Here is a 9,203-nt window from a genome sequence, read left to right on the forward strand (position 1 = left end):
TCCTTAGAAAGGATAAAGGACATGAAATACTTCACTAACCAGGGATTTAAACCTCTCCAGGGATCAGTGAATCCCCAAATGAAATCTAAATCCAAGGCTACTTGACAATTCCATTTTTAAAATGTGATGATAGTTTACATCTTTGTCCACAACAAACATATGCCTTTTCGCTTCAAGGACTTTTTGGAAGAGAAGAGTGACACAAAATGCAACATGGACAAGGAATGAAAATTGCTTTGAACATTGCACTTTGGACATCCAAGCCCAGGAGATGCCAGGCTCTGACACTCCATATTTCTTTCTTTGATCTGACTCTTCAAACGTAATCCATGTCCTGGCAAATTTCCCTCGTGTCCCTGGTAAGCTTCAAAGTAAACCACTGGTTGGCCCCAGTACCTCTACGTTGGCTTTCCCCCATTGTCTTTATGTATGAAAAAGAAAGGAAAAAAGAAAAGAAAAGAAAACTCAGTGGGCATTTTACATGTGTTTTTCATATTGTCCCTTAATCATTCAGTTTGAAAGTAAATGAAAGAGGAATGAGAAGTTGAAGTACTTGGGTTGGGGTGAGAGCTTCAGACTCCCAGAAGCGAATATGAATGTGTAGAGCATTTAATATAGTTCTGGAACATCTGCAGGACAGCTGTCTTATGTAGACCAGGTTCACAATAACCTTTCATTACATGTCACCACAGAATGAGAAACAGACCTGTGGGTGTGAATGGTGTGCGTGTGTGTGTGCACTCACACACGTGTGTGTAATTTGTAGGAACTCTAACTGATGTGTTTTAAATTGAAAACAATGACAAATAATTTGAACCTGTTTTAAAAATATGATTATGAACACTCCCCAGGGATATGCTGAGTAATTATTGAATTAATGATTCAGGAATGTTGTTTTTCTCTATATACATTGAAAAACAGAAACTCAGTCAATTGTCTTCAAGGCAACATAAAACAAGTACATGATTCAAATATCCAACGAAGTTGGAAAAGCTTGGCTTACCAGAAAGATGAACCTTTCCGCATGCCTGCTCAGGGTCACCATCTCAGCAACTCTTCTCTCCCTCAGTCTTGTTCTTACTGTGGGCAGAGGCTCTCCACTCAAGAGCATAACCCTAGGTTCCAGCTGGTAGCCATTGAACTTGATTACTTCTCCTGGTTCTCTCTTGCTGATCACATGGCAAAGACAGTGCCCCACCCACCCTCTGTTTTAGAATGATCAGAACCTTTCTTTAACTGTGTTCTGTGGACATTTTCTATGAAAGTTAATTCTTACTCTATGAGAAAGAATTTCATAGTCTGTTAAGTGTGGGAAATACCAAATTAAACAAGATTCATTACAATAGGACATCTCAAAGCCTTTAATTTGCCAGTGTGTATTATGTATCCAGGAGGGATAAAGCAGGTGTGGTCCAGTTGGATCTTTCCCTGGGGTTCAGACAACACTTTTAAAACTCATAAAATTATCTTGTGTTTACTTTTTCCTACCACCCAAAATATTTGAAAGTTTGAGTCAGCCCTCCATAATGACAGGGCAGTGAATTTTATTCACCTCTATAAAGCATCCTTCATCCTCTACTTAAAGGACACTATGGAAAAAATGAGAAGAAAACAGTTCACCTACTTTTTAGGAATCTGAAATATTAATACCCAACCTATTTCTGAAAATTTGCGATTCATTGCTGTTTTGTTCATGATGATTCTTTTTGAAATTCTTTTTCTTTTTCTTTCTTCCTTTTTTTATTCAACTGCTATCACTTGTTGTTATTAAAAAGTAAGAAAAATGTCTTTTGAAGGCTTCCCATTATCAGCTATGTCAAGAATGGCAGGGCATACCTAAGCAATGTCACCAAAATAAAAAGGAAAGTTACAAATCTACTAAATACCTAGACTATGAGGCAATTGGGATCTGAGTGCCTTAAGTTGAACCAAGCAGGGCTGGAAATGACTAAAATAAAGGACATCCAGGCTACTGATAGTAAATTATAGCTGGAAATGAAATTAAACTCTTAAATTTAAGATTTTTAAAATTTGTTTTGGGGTGTGTGTATGTTATTGTGTAACAGAGCATAGGTTTGGAGGTAAGGTTTTGAATGGATAAAGATCCAAACAAGCTGGAAATTTTTAAATAAATGGTGAGTGGAAAGTGCATCCAGATGGAAAAATAGAAAATTAAAATTAAATTTAAAAACAACCTAAGGGATCCAAAGGTCTGCAAAAGGAATATTCTATGACTGGAGAACATGTTTAAGACATACGTAACTTCATCACTATGCAGATTGTACAATATTTCTTATGCAGCCCAATGAATGTGCCCAAAGATAGCATTTTAAGCTACACAGAAAATACCAAAGCCCAGACACATTTCAATGCCAGTCCCTGGGCAGGCTGGCCTAAAGCAAGATATTCTGGAATACCTGGTTGGCTGGCAGACTTTCCTTGACTGCATGCAGCATTTTGGGTCCAAACAAGCATTTATTTCAGCCCCTCTGATCCTTTCATATGGTAAAGAAGCAATCAAAGAATACTGGCTTTATTTTTTGAAGCATTGGTTTTGAAGGACCTCAAAGGAAATGATGGGGAGGGTGGATGGGAGGAGGGAAAGGGAGTAATGTGTTTCACAGCTTCAAATCAAACTGTTGGAAAAATGTCCAGAAAGCAATTCAAAGTGAAAATATTTGCTTTCTGGCTAAACAGCCAGTAGCTTTTTATTGCAAAATGGAAATAAACAGTGATGCTCATTTATACCAAAAAAAGGCAATCTGCAAATAACCCAAATCCCAAAATAAAGGTAATGCCCAACAGACCAGGACATGGTTCACTAAGTTCTTAAATTCAGTTTCCTCAATGGATACAGCACATAGATTGGAGTAGGCTGGGGTTGTGATTAATAAAAGTCTCAAATATTCTGAGTCTATACCCTAGAAGGCCATGACCAGTATGATCTGTGCCTTTCACTTTGTTTATTGGGCAGATGCTCTCTCTCTCCCTTATAGTACTCTGGGATGCCAAAACCCATGTCCAGGCCATATACACTGACAATAACAGCAGAAAGTCACACTGAAATTACCTTAAATGAGAGATGTTCCTATGAAACCGTTCCATTTAATGGCCAACAGCTTACAAAAAAGAGAGAGTGAAAAATAAGTACAAAGTCAATAAGGCTTACAGTAAGTAGATAGGAGTTGACCAAGAGAAAGATAGAAATAATAGTAGTATTCACTCATTCATTCATTCGATAATGTATTGAATACCTACTGCACTGGGCACTGCAGATACAAAAAGGAGCAAAAAGTGATCACCTAGTGAGGAAGACAGGGGTCAACAGATAGATCACTGAAGATGCTCATATGTAAACACTGATATCTTACATCCAAATAGCAATTTAAAGGTTTCAGAGTGTTTTGGCCACATTATCTCAGTTTGTCCTCATAACATCCTTTAGATTAGAAATCAGGCAGGCAATACATGAGAATACAAAGTCAGAAAGGTTGAGTTTCTTTCCAACCTTCTGCTAGTGAGGAAATTGAGATTTGAGCTCTGGTCTTTTGTGACACCCTCTATCTATATAGAAAACTAAAAGTAAGTAAGAAGTCTCTTCGGGTTTAATCACTCCAACAATATCTGTCTCTCTAGATCCCATTCTCTGTAAGTTCTCTCTTGTCCATAAAGCTAAGCCATGATGAGTGGAATGATCCCAGGCTATCTTAATTATACATTAGACGAAAGACTTTCTCAGAGCAAGCATATCCCCGTGACTATTAGTCACAGTGACTAGTAGTAAAAAACCCCACGAAGAACTTGGAAACTCAAATCCCGAACGCTGCCTACTAATCCATCCGCTGAAGTCCTATTTGCTAAGAAGCTATTATGTTCCAAGTGCTCTTCCAGGCACAAGGGCTATGAGGCGATGAAGATAGTTAAGCTGTCTACTTCCATGGGAGGAAACAATAATCAAGATGACAAATGAGTAAGGTAATTGCAGTAAATGTAAGTGCTTTGAAAAACAATATAATAAGGTGATATGATAAAAAGTAGGGAGGGAGAGGGCAGGATGTTAGATCAGATGGTGAAGGAAAGCCTCACTGAGACAGTGCCATTTGAGCTGAGATATGAAGTTTCCAGCATAGAATCTGGGGCAGAGCACTTTAGCCAGAAGGAACAGTAAGGGCAGAGGCTTGTGGTGGGAATGAGCCTAAAGCGTGGCATGGCAAACAAGGGGAAGCTGGTCCAAGAGGAGGTTAGAGGCCAGCTCTGGTAGGGCTCTGATGACTGGGGTAAAAAGATGGGATTTTTTTCTTTCTTTATTAAGTGCAATGGGAATCCTCTGGAGAATTTTAGTTAGGGGAATAAAATTATCTGATTTCAGCAAGCTGATCAATGCAATGAATCCCAGAACCTCCAAATATAGGAAAAGATGCTCTTCAGGAAGCAGCTGGCTTAGTATCTGCCAGAGAAATGGAAATGTGTCTGAATAAATTGCACAAGCAAGGTGGGATGTTCACAGGTGTCACTTTTATTACAGAACCTTGCTATTTCCTTGTGGATCCTGGAGGTTTACGATGTGGTCCTTGCATAAAAGACTTCAGGCAACGATGAAGAGTAAGGCCGGGGGTAGCCATGCTGCGCTTTGTCTGGCATTTATCACAGCCACACTTACAGAGGCAAGCTTACGAAGCTGAGTTAACACACAGCAGGAGCATCCAGGCATTGTGACTGGAATTGCTTCTTCCATGTTGTCTCCTGGGAAACAGACTCAGTGACCCGGTCCTTTTCTCCGTTTCTAATTTCCGTCATCAATGGCCAGTGATTATCTAAATGGGATTTCTCAAGTATGTCTTCAGTGTATTGAGGATGAAATAGCAAGGATAAAGCATTTTTGAAGCATGAACTACCTTCCGTATAATAATCAACTATCTCACTTATTCAGCCTGTCATCTGTTACCCATAAGCAGTTCCATGTGCAATGGTTTGTATTTGAGATACAAGACTGTTCAGCCGTAGCATCCACTTGGTAACAGCAGGCACATGTTTTAAACATGCTTAATGTTATTGCCCTATAATGTCTTGCCACAGAGCATTCCTTTCTACGAGTACAATGCTCTTTGTGAATACCACCTCATTAATCCTGGAAGAGGCAGTGACAATCACTCTCCCCACATTTTACCAATAAGAAAACAGAACCACTGAGAGATTCAGAGGGAGCCAAGACGATGTGCAACTACTTAATGGCAGGATGGTGGATGAATTCCTGGTTCTGCTTGAGCTGGTGCCTTTACATCCTGCCCCACCCGCCCTAGACCAACATGTCAAGCACTAACAGATTAACTACCTAACATTCATCCTTAAACTTTATATCCTGGAGCCTTTCAACCCTCCAGAATCTGTTCAGGGCACTGCCATTATAGAAGCTACTTTTTTTTAAGATTTTATTTATTTATTTGACAGAGAGAGACACAGAGAGAGAGGGAACACAAGCAGGGGGAGTGGGAGAAGGAGAAGCAGGCTTCCCGCCAAGCAGGGAGCCTGATGGGGGGCTCTATCCCAGGACCCTGGGATCATGACCTGAGCCAAAGGCAGACGCCTAAGGACTGAGCCACCCAGGCGCCCCTAGAAAGCTACTTTCTTTATCAGGCAGGTTTCATGCCTTTGAGGCTTGAGCTCTAGTTTCCAACCACATACACAAACAATAGGCACAGTCATGGAGGCTCTGAATTCAAGGCTATGGACTCTCGTCAGCATTTTTGTGGCTGTCTTGGACATTCATAGGGCTCTGGATGGACCAGGCCTGTTGACTTAGCATAAGTCTCAGCTTTTAAACTATTCAAAACAGCTCTGTAAAACTTAGAACTAGCCCATGACTTGAGTTGTTTTAATTAATGTTGGGCTTTAATAAGTTCTGTTTGTTAGCATTTTGCAATTCTAGAATTCCGTACTTTATGTTTCAAAATGAAGTTAAATTTTAAGAGATTCTTTCAGTCTTGAGTATCTTAAACATTACTGTTGATGCCTATGGTGCCAAATTTTTAGTATGACTTTTTTTGGGTTTGGATCTCATGATGACAGCTAGCTCTTGTAGTTTGTGGAAAAGCAAAAGAAATGCATGCAGAAGACATCTGATCTGAAATTATTTGGTGGGTTACTGTGAATCTGATATCTATGAGAAGCCATCCACTTTCATGCATATTCCAATTATATGCAGGTTGTTGTTTCTGTCATTTTGCAGCATTACAATATCTCTAACATAACTGTTAATTTTTTTTCAGTAAGAGAAACAAAGAATTAGAAATTTCTATGTTGGATAAAAGTGATGAAAACCAGTGAACTGGTCAAATCAGTCTCCCTCTTATTCGTCTCTTGTCTTCAAGTAATTAATATCTACAGCATTTCTCAGTCTACTCATTGGTCCCTTATCACAGAAGTCCTATTCGCATTGTTCCAAAGCCACAGGCATATCTTCATTTGAGTGTTCCTTTTTTATGGTATTGATCATTGAAATGCAAAAGAACCACTTGATGCTAGTACCTAAATTCTAGCACCTTAATAGTGCACAAATGCTTACAACTGTTCAACTCTTTGCATGTACACTACTCTTTAAAAATACTTAGGAAAATCTTAAGCTAAAGAGAGAGTACACAGAGTTGAGATGACCTTGATATAGTCTGCATACATGTGCTTGCTTACAGCAAAATTAAAGCAATAAAATTGGACTCTATACCCAGGTCTTGTTTCTTTAAGAGTCTTCGAACTTGTTAGTCCCCAAATTACTAGCTGCCTGTCATGTTGCCTAGAACACTGAATGACCATGACCAATACACATTGACCTTCTCAGAAGTCTCTTCGGGGGAGGCCAGCTGTGTTCAGGAAAAGGATTCACTTGAGGATGCAGGAATCCTCTCTCTTTCTTTACATTTTCCTCTTCTCATTCTACTTTCCACAAAATGTTCAGGGTGTTCAGAGGGCTGAGTGTTAAAGGTGGTCATGCTCAGGTCTAGCTTTATTCTGAGATAAAATAGGGGTTTCCTAAAAACCTTACTCTACCAGTTTTTTTTTTTTCTCATTAAACTTTTGTTTTAATGGGTCTCAAAATTCTGTGACAGATTTTTGGTCAAGTTGTTTCCATTAAAAAGTACTGATTTTAAAAACTAATAACTTAAAACTGCTACACACACACACAAAAAAACAAATGGTCCACAAAACATTCTCCTTTCCTTCTGAGGGTTTTACGATGCATTGTTATCATTAACCAGTCTTTTACTGTTAAACTTAAATGGCCAATTGACACAAACAGTTCTGAGACCGTTCTTCCACCACTGATTAAGACTGGGGTGGCAGGTATTGGGGATAATATTCATTTAGCCTTCTGAGCTTTCTGGGCAGACTTGGTGACCTTGCCAGCTCCAGCTGCCTTCTTGTCCACTGCTTTGATGACACCCACAGCAACCGTCTGTCTCATGTCACGAACAGCAAAACGGCCCAGAGGAGGATAGTCAGAGAAGCTCTCAACACACATAGGCTTGCCAGGAACCATATCAACAATGGCAGCATCACCAGATTTCAAGAACTTGGGACCATCTTCCAGCTTTTTTCCAGAACGACGATCTATCTTCTCCTTCAGCTCAGCAAACTTGCAAGCAATGTGAGCTGTGTGACAATCCAGCACAAGTGCATATCCAGCACTGATTTGGCCTGGATGGTTCAGGATAATCACCTGAGCTGTGAAGCCAGCTGCTTCCATTGGTGGGTCATTTTTGCTGTCACCAGCCACATTGCCACGACGAACATCTTTGACAGATACGTTCTTCACATTGAAGCCCACATTGTCCCCAGGAAGAGCCTCACTCAAAGCTTCATGGTGCATTTCAACAGACTTTACTTCAGTTGTAACATTGGCTGGAGCAAAGGTGACCACCATGCCAGGTTTAAGAACCCCAGTCTCGACTCGGCCCACAGGGACAGTACCAATACCACCAATTTTGTAGACGTCCTGGAGAGGCAGACGCAAGGGCTTGTCAGTTGGACGAGTTGGTGGCAGAATGCAATCCAGAGCTTCAAGCAGTGTGGTTCCACTGGCATTCCCATCTTTACGGGTGATTTCCATCCCTTGAACCAAGGCATGTTAGCACTTGGCTCCAGCATGTTGTCACCGTTCCAACCAGAAATTGGCACAAATGCTACTGTGTTGGGGTTGTAGCCAATTTTCTTAATGTAGATGCTGACTTCCTTAACGATTTCCTCGTATCTCTTCTGGCTGTAGGGTGGCTCAGTGGAATCCATCTTGTTAACACCAACAATTAGTTGTTTTACACCCAGGGTGTAAGCCAGAAGGGCATGCTCACAGGTCTGCCCATTCTTGGAGATACTGGCTTCAAATTCACCGACACCAGCAGCAACAATCAGGACAGCACAATCAGCCTGAGATGTGCCTGGAATCATGTTTTTGATAAAGTCTCTGTGTCCTGGGGCATCAACGATGGTCACATAATACTTGCTGGTCTCGAATTTCCACAGGGAGATATCAATGGTGATACCACATTCACGTTCAGCTTTCCATTTATCCAAGACCCAGGCATACTTGAAGGAGCCCTTTCCCATCTCAGCAGCCTCCTTCTCAAATTTTTCAATAGTTCTTTTGTCGATCCCACCACATTTGTAGATCAGATGACCAGTAGTGGTAGACTTGCCCGAATCTACGTGTCCAGTGACGACAATGTTGATGTGAGTCTTTTCCTTTCCCATTTTGGTTTAGGTTGAGCAGTGGTTTTCACGATACCTGTGTTCTGGCGGCAAACCCGTTGCGAAAAAACTCTACCAGTTTTTTAATACTTAAGATTCATAAGAATGGAATAAAATCTTATATCCACAATGTATGATGAGCCTTAAAATGTGACTTCCTGGGAAAAAGGAAACCTAGGATTTAAAGTCAATCAAAAATGTAAATAGCTGATATTAGAGATAATGGGAATGAGGGTCATAAAACCTGGGGTTCAAGTCTCAATTCTACCACTTTCTAAATGTGTGAATGTGGACAGGTTATATATCCTGAATCTTAGGTTGTTTTCGAAAAATACAAAAGAGTTACCTTCACAGAAATTTTACAAGAATTAAAGAGAGGATTGAAATCATGCACTAAACTAACCTAATCAATGTTGCCAAATCCAATGATCAATTTTTAGTTTTCATCTACTTCATCTACTAACAGC

General features: G+C 40.2%; 1 pseudogene across 1 annotated transcript; it reads right to left on the reverse strand.

The window, feature by feature from the left end:
• Window positions 1-7,193: 7,193 nt before the first annotated feature.
• LOC110585440 lies at window positions 7,194-8,744 on the reverse strand (annotated as a pseudogene). Its single transcript, XR_002480622.2, has one exon. The product of XR_002480622.2 is annotated as an elongation factor 1-alpha 1-like (transcript).
• Between the last annotated feature and the right edge of the window lie 459 nt (window positions 8,745-9,203).

The sequence above is a fragment of the Neomonachus schauinslandi genome, chromosome 9, assembly GCF_002201575.2.
Source record: "Neomonachus schauinslandi chromosome 9, ASM220157v2, whole genome shotgun sequence".
NCBI classification, from domain to species: domain Eukaryota; kingdom Metazoa; phylum Chordata; class Mammalia; order Carnivora; family Phocidae; genus Neomonachus; species Neomonachus schauinslandi.